Source organism: Eleutherodactylus coqui, chromosome 9, assembly GCF_035609145.1.
Source record: "Eleutherodactylus coqui strain aEleCoq1 chromosome 9, aEleCoq1.hap1, whole genome shotgun sequence".
Classification (NCBI taxonomy): Eukaryota; Metazoa; Chordata; class Amphibia; order Anura; family Eleutherodactylidae; genus Eleutherodactylus; species Eleutherodactylus coqui.
The window spans coordinates 175,024,657-175,038,040 of NC_089845.1; the positions used below are offsets into that span (position 1 = coordinate 175,024,657).

General features: G+C 52.0%; 2 long non-coding RNA genes across 2 annotated transcripts; one reads left to right on the top strand and one right to left on the bottom strand.

Annotated features, from left to right (window-relative positions):
- Positions 1-248: 248 nt before the first annotated feature.
- On the top strand, positions 249-4,524 carry LOC136578893 (uncharacterized). The gene is made up of 4 exons (XR_010786682.1): positions 249-467; positions 3,722-3,867; positions 4,093-4,191; positions 4,282-4,524. It is a non-coding gene; the product is annotated as an uncharacterized lncRNA (long non-coding RNA).
- A 3,750-nt stretch (positions 4,525-8,274) lies between these two features.
- Positions 8,275-10,894, bottom strand: LOC136578894 (uncharacterized). Its single transcript, XR_010786683.1, has 3 exons — positions 10,669-10,894; positions 8,794-8,939; positions 8,275-8,568 (listed from the first exon to the last, which is right to left on the bottom strand). It is a non-coding gene; the product is annotated as an uncharacterized lncRNA (long non-coding RNA).
- Positions 10,895-13,384: the final 2,490 nt, after the last annotated feature.

A 13,384-nucleotide genomic window follows, 5' to 3' on the forward strand; every position in this document is an offset into this window, starting at 1 on the left:
TAAAGCTGCCAGCCCCGGGCATTCGTGGGAGACAAACTCCCAGCGTCCTGGCGGTGAGTAGGTTACTGCCATCAGATGGGACAAGGGGGGCGGAGCTCTTGTTAAAGCAGCTAGTAGCAGAGGCGGTCCAGCCCGCCCACCGGACCCATTAATGTGAAGAGCATATAGGACTCCTCAAGCATGTCTTCATAAACTGACAGATGACCAGCAGGAGGCGCTCCGGTACGCATATTAGTAGTTTACACTGCGGTTATTCCTGCTGCCGATTCCAGCCAATGAGGTGGCTGGAATCGGCACCATGTGACCTCCCATTGTGCACGAGCAGTACAGTTCAGCTGCCGTGCACGATGAGAGCTGTGCCCGCGCCTCACGTGACCGGTGACGTCACCGGTACTTGAATTTGCCCGCGAATTCCGAGCCTACAGAGGAAGCTGATGGTTGGAGCCTTTTATACTACTTTCAACGTGGTGAGTACCTACCTGAGATTAATGTGCTGTGTGCTGCTGTGTGGTGAGTACCTACCTGAGATTAATGTGCTGTGTGCTGCTGTGTGGTGAGTACCTACCTGAGATTAATGTGCTGTGTGCTGCTGTGTGGTGAGTACCTACCTGAGATTAATGTGCTGTGTGCTGCTGTGTGGTGAGTACCTACCTGAGATTAATGTGCTGTGTGCTGCTGTGTGGTGAGTACCTACCTGAGATTAATGTGCTGTGTGCTGCTGTGTGGTGAGTACCTACCTGAGATTAATGTGCTGTGTGCTGCTGTGTGGTGAGTACCTACCTGAGATTAATGTGCTGTGCGCTGTGTGTGGTGAGTACCTACCTGAGATTAATGTGCTGTGTGCTGCTGTGTGGTGAGTACCTACCTGAGATTAATGTGCTGTGTGGTGAGTACCTACCTGAGATTAATGTGCTGTGTGGTGAGTACCTACCTGAGATTAATGCGCTGTGTGGTGAGTACCTACCTGAGATTAATGCGCTGTGTGGTGAGTACCTACCTGAGATTAATGCGCTGTGCGCTACGTGTGGTGAGTACCTACCTGAGATTAATGCGCTGTGTGCTGCTGTGTGGTGAGTACCTACCTGAGATTAATGTGCTGTGTGGTGAGTACCTACCTGAGATTAATGCGCTGTGCGCTACGTGTGGTGAGTACCTACCTGAGATTAATGCGCTGTGCGCTACGTGTGGTGAGTACCTACCTGAGATTAATGCGCTGTGCGCTACGTGTGGTGAGTACCTACCTGAGATTTATGCGCTGTGCGCTACGTGTGGTGAGTACCTACCTGAGATTAATGCGCTGTGTGCTGAGTACCTACCTGAGATTAATGCGCTGTGTGCTGAGTACCTACCTGAGATTAATGCGCTGTGTGCTGAGTACCTACCTGAGATTAATGCGCTGTGTGCTGAGTACCTACCTGAGATTAATGCGCTGTGTGCTGAGTACCTACCTGAGATTAATGCGCTACGTGTGGTGAGTACCTACCTGAGATTAATGTGCTGTGTGCTGCTGTGTGGTGAGTACCTACCTGAGATTAATGTGCTGTGTGCTGCTGTGTGGTGAGTACCTACCTGAGATTAATGTGCTGTGTGCTGCTGTGTGGTGAGTACCTACCTGAGATTAGTGTGCTGCTGTGTGGTGAGTACCTACCTGAGATTAATGTGCTGTGTGCTGCTGTGTGGTGAGTACCTACCTGAGATTAATGCGCTGTGTGGTGAGTACCTACCTGAGATTTATGCGCTGTGCGCTACGTGTGGTGAGTACCTACCTGAGATTAATGCGCTGTGTGGTGAGTACCTACCTGAGATTAATGCGCTGTGTGGTGAGTACCTACCTGAGATTAATGCGCTGTGTGCTGAGTACCTACCTGAGATTAATGCGCTGTGTGGTGAGTACCTACCTGAGATTAATGCGCTGTGTGCTGAGTACCTACCTGAGATTAATGCGCTGTGCGCTACGTGTGGTGAGTACCTACCTGAGATTAATGCGCTGTGTGCTGCTGTGTGGTGAGTACCTACCTGAGATTAATGTGCTGTGTGCTGCTGTGTGGTGAGTACCTACCTGAGATTAATGTGCTGTGTGCTGCTGTGTGGTGAGTACCTACCTGAGATTAATGTGCTGTGTGCTGCTGTGTGGTGAGTACCTACCTGAGATTAATGTGCTGTGTGCTGCTGTGTGGTGAGTACCTACCTGAGATTAATGTGCTGTGTGCTGCTGTGTGGTGAGTACCTACCTGAGATTAATGTGCTGTGTGCTGCTGTGTGGTGAGTACCTACCTGAGATTAATGTGCTGTGTGGTGAGTACCTACCTGAGATTAATGTGCTGTGTGCTGCTGTGTGGTGAGTACCTACCTGAGATTAATGCGCAGTGTGGTGAGTACCTACCTGAGATTAATGCGCTGTGCGCTACGTGTGGTGAGTACCTACCTGAGATTTATGCGCTGTGCGCTACGTGTGGTGAGTACCTACCTGAGATTAATGCGCTGTGTGCTGAGTACCTACCTGAGATTAATGCGCTGTGTGCTGAGTACCTACCTGAGATTAATGCGCTGTGTGCTGAGTACCTACCTGAGATTAATGCGCTGTGTGGTGAGTACCTACCTGAGATTAATGCGCTGTGTGGTGAGTACCTACCTGAGATTAATGCGCTGTGCGCTACGTGTGGTGAGTACCTACCTGAGATTAATGCGCTGTGCGCTACGTGTGGTGAGTACCTACCTGAGATTAATGCGCTGTGTGCTGCTGTGTGGTGAGTACCTACCTGAGATTAATGTGCTGTGTGCTGCTGTGTGGTGAGTACCTACCTGAGATTAGTGTGCTGCTGTGTGGTGAGTACCTACCTGAGATTAATGTGCTGTGTGCTGCTTTGTGGTGAGTACCTACCTGAGATTAATGCGCTGTGTGGTGAGTACCTACCTGAGATTTATGCGCTGTGCGCTACGTGTGGTGAGTACCTACCTGAGATTAATGCGCTGTGTGGTGAGTACCTACCTGAGATTAATGCGCTGTGTGGTGAGTACCTACCTGAGATTAATGCGCTGTGTGCTGAGTACCTACCTGAGATTAATGCGCTGTGTGGTGAGTACCTACCTGAGATTAATGCGCTGTGTGGTGAGTACCTACCTGAGATTAATGCGCTGTGCGCTACGTGTGGTGAGTACCTACCTGAGATTAATGCGCTGTGTGCTGCTGTGTGGTGAGTACCTACCTGAGATTAATGTGCTGTGTGCTGCTGTGTGGTGAGTACCTACCTGAGATTAATGTGCTGTGTGGTGAGTACCTACCTGAGATTAATGTGCTGTGTGCTGCTGTGTGGTGAGTACCTACCTGAGATTAATGCGCAGTGTGGTGAGTACCTACCTGAGATTAATGTGCTGTGTGCTGCTGTGTGGTGAGTACCTACCTGAGATTAATGTGCTGTGTGGTGAGTACCTACCTGAGATTAATGTGCTGTGTGGTGAGTACCTACCTGAGATTAATGCGCTGTGTGCTGAGTACCTACCTGAGATTAATGCGCTGTGTGCTGAGTACCTACCTGAGATTAATGCGCTGTGTGCTGAGTACCTACCTGAGATTAATGCGCTGTGTGCTGAGTACCTACCTGAGATTAATGCGCTGTGTGCTGAGTACCTACCTGAGATTAATGCGCTGTGCGCTACGTGTGGTGAGTACCTACCTGAGATTTGTGCGACGCCACCTGACACAACCTGTCTTTTTTTGCAGATTTGTGCGCTACGTGGGGAGACGCGGCCACCCGAGATTTGTGCGCTTTTTTTTGCAAACTTACGTGTGGAGATGATCCTGACGTTTGGACGCGTTTTGAGAAGAATTTCGCTTCGCTTGCACACAAGCTGACATAACTCGTCGAGGTAAGCTGCTGCATCTGCTAAAATTTTCATTGCGTGCATCTGCTCATATGTGCTTATTTTGCGCATATTTGCAGGTTTTCGTGTGTACGTGTATATATAATATATGATTCTTCTGACCAGGTTGGGGGAGTAGTGGTCAATGTAAGTGGGTAGAGCGGATCTAGGGATCAGTAATACTGGTGTGATGTGACTGTTAACCTGCTGATTTTTCGTTATTTCCTGCAGATCTGACGTCCTTGAGAATGGGAAGGCTGGCGGACAGTGAAGAGACCCTCGACGTTCAGCAATCTTGAAACCCTTCGTTTTATGGACTACTTTTTGCCGGTGACTCACCTTTTTTTTTGGGGGGGTATTTTTGGATAGACTAAGCTTTTATTTATTTTCTTGCAAACTTTTTTTCCTTCTTCTTTACAGGTGAGCGGATAAGTTATTTCAGGATTACCACACTGCGTTTGCTCACAATCATTGTTGAAGCAGCAGAGACTGACGGTCCTAGATGTTGGCTCAGTAGGACGCTTTCAAGATGGGCATGTTTGCAAATCGAAGTGATTCTTACATTGTTTTTTCTGTGCCTTGTTGTACTTCGTTTAAGTGGTAAAAATGGGCAGTTAGAAGTTGTGTATATTAATTAAAATTAAGAATATTGACAGTTTTGAAGACATTGTAATTTTTTAACATTTGCAAATGTTATCTCATATGTGCAAGCATACTCTACACATCTTTGCCAACATATTTCCATCTGTTCACTTTATTCTGGACGCACATTTGCAAAAACATCCTTTGTTTGGAACCATTTTGGAGACATTCAAGTTGAACCTCATTTTTCCTCATTTTGCTAAATCCTTTTTCCTCCACCGAGCCAAGATTGCAAAGGCTCGTGGGTGTCCGAATACATACCCCCTAAAATGGCCCTATTTTACAAAGTACACCCCTTTGTGTTCACTGAGTGGTGTCAGGAGTATTTAGATCACACATTTTCAGGAATTAATGGAATTATGATAAAAAAAAATTATAATAAGGCTTTATTTCACCAAAAATCATCATTTTCATGTGCACTGACACCCCAAAATGGATACCCCTGTTTGTATTGTTTTCAGAAATGTACCCATTGTGGCCCTAATGTTATGTTAGTATGCACAAATGGGACCCAAAATGTAATCAGTACTATGTGGCTTTCTGAACAGACTGTTATGATCGTGTGGGCAGATTGAGCAGACTGCCAACACCATCGTGACCAAAGGACTAGTAGTCTAGTAGTATACATGCACACAGGAAACACAGGAGATTCACATGGAATCCATGCAACTAACCCTGTGCTAAAGAGGGGGGGGGGGGGGTGTCAACAGTGGCCCAACCTAAGCATATACATCCCCAAATAAGAGGGCGGCCCAGCGGTCTTCGGAACTGGGCCATAGCTGATCCTAGGAGCCACAGAACAGGACACACGCATGGCATATAACAGAGACGGAACAGAATACACAGAGATAGAAAACACTGCATACAGAAGCCAAAAATGCAACCACTACTAACAGGCTGATTATAAAGAACAGGTATTACTTGACATTGTAGACAAAACGTGAAGCTAGCGGGCGAACTTCTAAGCTCCTGGTTATACCGCTAGTCCCCACACTAACCATGAGTTCAGGAGACCCGGACAATACTGCCCACTTGGCCTGTAGCAGCAGCCACAATGCATACTCGAGTATAGCCGATCCCAGTGTTAGCCGAGGTACCTAATATTACCCCTTGCCTTATACTCAAGTCAATAATTGACTCCAGGTTTTTGGGGTAAAAGTTGGTACCTTGGCTTATACTCAGGTCGGCTTAGACTGAAGTATATCTGATTACATACAAAAACCTAATGAAATAAGAGCAATCGTTGCATGCAAAGCATTAACCCTTTCCAATCCACTTATTTTTTCTCACCCATTCTCCCCAGCTCCAAATAAATTGGTTCTGGGGAGAATGGGTGAGAAAAAATACACTTTCCCTGCACCCTCCTGAGCTGACAGAGTTCAGGAGGGTGCAGGGAGGGACCTGCTTACCTGTCCGGCGTCTTCAGTACTCTCCTTCTGCCTCCCGGTTCGGCGATCATGTGACTGCTGGGGTCAGGTAACACCGGCGGTCACATGATCGCCGGCCAGAATCTATGCATTACATAGCGCTAAGTAATGTGTAAAGGAGAAGGCAGAAAGGATTAAAATCCCTTTCTGCCTTCTCCTCGGGGGTCTTCGATGAGGACCAGTGCAGGAGTGCATCTGCACCCGATGTGCCTGACGATCGGTTGCAGATCCACTCCTGCACTGCAGTGTCGGGCCTGCCCCGACATTGGAGGGAAATTATGATGTCGGGGCAGGCCCGACATTGGACTGGAAAGGGTTAACAGCGGGAATCTGTCTCACCCATCCCCTCTGTGGCTGCGGGAGGCCAACTGTCATTAGCAACAGTCTTCAGCAGTAGATGGTGTGGGCTCAGATCTGTAGGATGTAGATGCAAGTCCATTCCAGAAAGCTGCTTCCTAACATATACATACATTCACGTGCTGCGGTGGCAAGGGGTTAAAAGGGTTCCCTGGGACTCCAGTACTGATGATCTATGCGCAGTGAAGTGGTGATCTGCCTCCCAGAATCCCTGCCAATCAGCTGATGACGAGTGCGCACCGCTGCCACTTCAGTCTATGCCAGACGCAGCACCGTACATTTCCGGCTGTACACGCCTGCATAGGATTGCATTTCAATACGCAATCCTATGCAGAAGGCCGTGGTTTGTCTACGCGCAATCACGCGCAGAAAACAAACCGCGCCATGCTCTAATTCTGTGCGGGGTTCGCAGAGCCCCGGACATAAACGTCACTCGCTGGCTGCCGGCTCTGCGCATGTGGCGTCTGCTGGCACATGAGACAGAGCTGCGGGAGTGGGCGAGTTCCGCACTGCTCTCTGCAGGCGCTCAGGTCGGGTCCCGTTGCGAGCAGCTGGATGCGACACGGCCGTCTGCAGGCGGCCTTAGGCCTCATGTCCACTGGAAAAATACAATCCGCGTAGAATCGGCTTTCAATTGTATAATTTTCATGCAGATATACGCACACATTGCTGTCAATGTGATAGCAATGTGGCCGATCCGCGGTAAAATGGAGCATGCCGCGGTTTTTTCTCCCACGCATGAAAAACGCAATTCTATTAAAATTCCATCCGCGGGTGCAAAAATCAGTTTAATGGACGGGATGGCCAATGATTCCCTAGGGGCAAATCCGCTGCGGAAACCGCAATTCCATTTTGCTAGTGGACATGAGGCCTTAAGGCTCCTTCCCACAGACGTGTCTACCGTGTTTCCCCGAAAGTAAGACAGTGTCTTACTTTCTTTTTATCCCCAAAAGCCCCACTATGTCTTACTTTCGGGGTATGTCTTATATTGGAAAACGGAGCATGAAAAAATCTGGACCATGCTCCATTTTCATGCGGGTCTCGCGGGACACAATCAAATTGTACTCACACGCTCTGGTTCTTCTCTTCGCCGCGGCGCCATCTTCTCTCAGTCGCGGCCGGATCATTTTGCTTCGGCCCGGCGCATGTGCGGGGCACGTCACCGACGTCATCATGCACATCCGCCGAGCCGAAGAAAGAAGATCCGGCCGCGACGAGAGAAGATGACGCCGCAGCGAAGGAAGTATCCGGAGCGTGTGAGAGGTAAGTTAATTCTGATTTATTCCTATTTTCAGCGCTCATGTCCGCGGGGCAGGAGGGACCCGCTGCAGATTCTACATGGAGAATCCGTAGCGGGCCTGATTTTCCCCGTGGACATGAGGCCAAAGGCGGCAGACGCGGTGACGTATGGAGGGGGGGGCGGCGCGGAAGTGGGCAGGAGGCGGCGCGCAGCTACCGTAGATGAGAGGGAGGCGGCAATACCCCCGTGTTTCCCCGAAAGTAAGACATATGTCTTACTTTCGGGGTACGGCTTACATTGGCCGACCCCCCCTGAAACCCCCGATACGTCTTAAAATCGGGGGGTGTCTTACTATCGGGGAAACACGGTATTCAACCTAATAGCTCAATGCTTACGGTGCGTAATTTCACAGCGGAATTCCGCACCGTAAAATGCCGCGGGTATACGCGCGGACGGCTTCCATTGCAGTCTGTGGAAGCCGTCCATTCACGCTATTTTCCGCTGTAGCACAGCGGAAAATAGCGTGAAACCGCCTCTACGCCTACCGCCAGCCGCGTCACATGCCGCTGCGGTGCGTCTCACGCTCTATTACCCATGCGCACTGAGGCGTCATGCGGGACTCCGGAACCAGAGGTAAGTATTGGGGTCTCTTGGGGCTGCCGTGATGGGCTCCGCCCCGGAATTCCATGGTGGAGCTCGTCGCAGCCGGCCTTACAGCGTGGGTAATCAGGAGCCTGAAAACATAAATAAGGTAAAACAAATTCAAATCACGTTTTATTATTTATTAAAAATGTGGATTTTACACCAAGTGTCATTCCCTGATAAACCAAAGGCCGCTGTGTTTGGGGATCTTTTCTGTTTACTCAATCGGTGTAAAATATTGCGCAGTTTTTCAGGATACTCCAAAAAGCTTATAAAAAAAAAAAAAAAAAGGTGAGTCACCGGCAAAAAGCAGTCCATAAAACGAAGGGTTTCAAGATTGCTGAACGTCGAGGGTCTCTTCACTGTCCGCCAGCCTTCCCATTCTCAAGGACGTCAGATCTGCAGGAAATAACGAAAAATCAGCAGGTTAACAGTCACATCACACCAGTATTACTGATCCCTAGATCCGCTCTACCCACTTACATTGACCACTACTCCCCCAACCTGGTCAGAAGAATCATATATTATATATACACGTACACACGAAAACCTGCAAATATGCGCAAAATAAGCACGTATGAGCAGATGCACGCAATGAAAATTTTAGCAGATGCAGCAGCTTACCTCGACGAGTTATGTCAGCTTGTGTGCAAGCGAAGCGAAATTCTTCTCAAAACGCGTCCAAACGTCAGGATCCTCTCCACACGTAAGTTTGCAAAAAAAAGCGCACAAATCTCGGGTGGCTGCGTCTCCCCACGTAGCGCACAAATCTGCAAAAAAAGACAGGTTGCGTCAGGTGGCGTCGCGCAAATCTCAGGTAGGTACTCAGCACACAGCGCATTAATCTCAGGTAGGTACTCAGCACACAGCGCATTAATCTCAGGTAGGTACTCAGCACACAGCGCATTAATCTCAGGTAGGTACTCAGCACACAGCGCATTAATCTCAGGTAGGTACTCAGCACACAGCGCATTAATCTCAGGTAGGTACTCACCACACAGCGCATTAATCTCAGGTAGGTACTCACCACACAGCGCATTAATCTCAGGTAGGTACTCAGCACACAGCGCATTAATCTCAGGTAGGTACTCACCACACAGCGCATTAATCTCAGGTAGGTACTCACCACACAGCGCATTAATCTCAGGTAGGTACTCACCACACAGCGCATTAATCTCAGGTAGGTACTCACCACACAGCGCATTAATCTCAGGTAGGTACTCACCACACAGCAGCACATTAATCTCAGGTAGGTACTCACCACACAGCAGCACATTAATCTCAGGTAGGTACTCACCACACAGCAGCACACAGCACATTAATCTCAGGTAGGTACTCACCACACGTAGCGCACAGCGCATTAATCTCAGGTAGGTACTCATCACACAGCGCATTAATCTCAGGTAGGTACTCACCACACAGCGCATTAATCTCAGGTAGGTACTCACCACACAGCGCATTAATCTCAGGTAGGTACTCACCACACAGCAGCACATTAATCTCAGGTAGGTACTCACCACACAGCAGCACATTAATCTCAGGTAGGTACTCACCACACAGCAGCACACAGCACATTAATCTCAGGTAGGTACTCACCACACGTAGCGCACAGCGCATTAATCTCAGGTAGGTACTCATCACACAGCGCATTAATCTCAGGTAGGTACTCACCACACAGCGCATTAATCTCAGGTAGGTACTCACCACACGTAGCGCACAGCGCATAAATCTCAGGTAGGTACTCACCACACAGCGCATTAATCTCAGGTAGGTACTCACCACACAGCGCATTAATCTCAGGTAGGTACTCACCACACAGCAGCACACAGCACATTAATCTCAGGTAGGTACTCACCACACAGCGCATTAATCTCAGGTAGGTACTCACCACACAGCGCATTAATCTCAGGTAGGTACTCACCACACAGCACATTAATCTCAGGTAGGTACTCACCACACAGCGCATTAATCTCAGGTAGGTACTCACCACACAGCAGCACACAGCACATTAATCTCAGGTAGGTACTCACCACACATCAGCACAGCACATTAATCTCAGGTAGGTACTCACCACACAGCGCATTAATCTCAGGTAGGTACTCAGCACACAGCGCATTAATCTCAGGTAGGTACTCACCACACAGCACATTAATCTCAGGTAGGTACTCACCACACGTAGCGCACAGCGCATAAATCTCAGGTAGGTACTCACCACACGCAGCGCACAGCGCATTAATCTCAGGTAGGTACTCACCACACAGCGCATTAATCTCAGGTAGGTACTCACCACACGTAGCGCACAGCGCATAAATCTCAGGTAGGTACTCACCACACGTAGCGCACAGCGCATTAATCTCAGGTAGGTACTCACCACACAGCAGCACACAGCACATTAATCTCAGGTAGGTACTCACCACACGTAGCGCACAGCGCATTAATCTCAGGTAGGTACTCACCACACAGCAGCACACAGCACATTAATCTCAGGTAGGTACTCACCACGTTGAAAGTAGTATAAAAGGCTCCAACCATCAGCTTCCTCTGTAGGCTCGGAATTCGCGGGCAAATTCAAGTACCGGTGACGTCACCGGTCACGTGGGCGCGGGCACAGCTCTCATCGTGCACGGCAGCTGAACTGTACTGCTCGTGCACAATGGGAGGTCACATGGTGCCGATTCCAGCCACCTCATTGGCTGGAATCGGCAGCAGGAATAACCGCAGTGTAAACTACTAATATGCCTCCGGTACAGAGTAGACCCCCCCCCCCCGGGTGGCATATTTGTGATTTCAGCAGCAGTTAAGCAGCGCTGCTGATTAGAGCCACCTGATGCCTAACTGTAGTGTGTAGTGCACACGGCTCCTGAGGGCAATGCGCGTGCACGCCGTGTAGTCACAGCTTCCCCCGGAAAACGTATTAGAGCGCAGACTTGGAGTCTTCAGAAACATGGCCACCGCCTGCAGACCAGTCAGTACGCACGCTGAGACGGAGGCTTTCCCTCTAGTAGTGGGGGCGGGGCCGCTCACATACCCGCACACGTTGCTAAGGCATAACATTGCCAGCCACCAATCAAGGCGCATATCTTATCAGCTTAAGAGGCGGGGTCAGCTGTAAGCTGCGCTCTGATAGGTGGAGAAGTCCTGTCACTCTGTCTATTGGCTGAGCGGAGTGAAGCTGGGCGGGTCTGACTCGGCAGGGAAGTGCTGCGGCGTTTATCCCCTGATATCCGCCAGTTTCCGGACCTGCACAGGGCGACGGGCAGGTAGGTGATGGAGGTAGGAGGTAGGGGGTAGGGGCTCGTGGGGCAGGTAGGTGATGGAGGTAGGGGCTCGTGGGGGCAGGTAGGTGATGGGGGTAGGAGCCCGTGGGGCAGGTAGGTGATGGTGGTAGGAGGTAGGGGCTCGTGGGGCAGGTAGGTGATGGAGGTAGGGGCTCGTGGAGCAGGTAGGTGATGGTGGTAGGAGGTAGGGGCCCGTGGGGCAGGTAGGTGATGGTGGTAGGGGCTCGTGGGGCAGGTAGGTGATGGTGGTAGGAGGTAGGGGCTCGTGGGGCAGGTAGGTGATGGTGGTAGGAGGTAGGGGCTCGTGGAGCAGGTAGGTGATGGAGGTAGGGGGTAAGGGCTCGTGGGGCAGGTAGGTGATGGAGGTAGGGGGTAAGGGCTCGTGGGGCAGGTAGGTGATGGAGGTAGGAGGTAAGGGCTCGTGGGGCAGGTAGGTGATGGGGGTAGGGGGTAAGGGCTCGTGGGGCAGGTAGGTGATGGAGGTAGGAGGTAAGGGCTCGTGGGGCAGGTAGGTGATGGGGGTAGGGGGTAAGGGCTCGTGGGGCAGGTAGGTGATGGGGGTAGGGGGTAAGGGCTCGTGGGGCAGGTAGGTGATGGAGGTAGGAGGTAGGGGCTCGTGGGGCAGGTAGGTGATGGAGGTAGGAGGTAGGGGCTCGTGGGGCAGGTAGGTGATGGTGGTAGGTAGGGTAGGGGCTCGTGGGGCAGGTAGGTGATGGTGGTAGGAGGTAGGGGCTCGTGGGGCAGGTAGGTGATGGTGCTAGGGGGTAGGGGCTTGTGTAGTCGGTAGGTGATGGTGGGGCAGCAGGAGGGGCTCGCGTAGCAGGTAGGTGATGGTGGGGCAGCAGGAGGGGCTTGTGTAGTCGGTAGGTGATGGTGGGGCAGCAGGAGGGGCTCGCGTAGTGGGTAGGTGATGGCGTGGGAGGAGGAGGGGCTCGCGTAGCGGGTAGGTGATGGCGTGGGAGGAGGAGGGGCTCGCGTAGCGGGTAGGTGATGGCGTGGGAGGAGGAGGGGCTCGCGTAGCGGGTAGGTGATGGCGTGGGAGGAGGAGGGGCTCGCGTAGCGGGTAGGTGATGGCGTGGGAGGAGGAGGGGCTCGCGTAGCGGGTAGGTGATGGCGTGGGAGGAGGAGGGGCTCGCGTAGCGGGTAGGTGATGGCGTGGGAGGAGGAGGGGCTCGCGTAGCGGGTAGGTGATGGCGTGGGAGGAGGAGGGGCTCGCGTAGCGGGTAGGTGATGGCGTGGGAGGAGGAGGGGCTCGCGTAGCGGGGGTAGGTGATGGCGTGGGAGGAGGAGGGGCTCGCGTAGCGGGTAGGTGATGGCGTGGGAGGAGGAGGGGCTCGCGTAGCGGGTAGGTGATGGCGTGGGAGGAGGAGGGGCTCGCGTAGCGGGTAGGTGATGGCGTGGGAGGAGGAGGGGCTCGCGTAGCGGGTAGGTGATGGCGTGGGAGGAGGAGGGGCTCGCGTAGCGGGTAGGTGATGGCGTGGGAGGAGGAGGGGCTCGCGTAGCGGGTAGGTGATGGCGTGGGAGGAGGAGGGGCTCGCGTAGCGGGTAGGTGATGGTGGGGCAGCAGGAGGGGCCCGCGTAGCGGGTAGGTGATGGTGTGGGAGGAGGAGGGGCTCGCGTAGCAGGTAGGTGATGGCGTGGGAGGAGGAGGGGCTCGCGTAGCAGGTAGGTGATGGCGTGGGAGGAGGAGGGGTTCGCGTAGCGGGTAGGTGATGGTGCTTGGGGGTAGGGGCTTGTGTAGCCGGTAGGTGATGGTGGGGCAGCAGGAGGGGCTCGCGTAGCGGGTAGGTGATGGCGTGGGAGTAGGAGGGGCTCGCGTAGCGGGTAGGTGATGGCGTGGGAGTAGGAGGGGCTCGCGTAGCGGGTAGGTGATGGCGTGGGAGGAGGAGGGGCTCGCGTAGCGGGTAGGTGATGGCGTGGGAGGAGGAGGGGCTCGC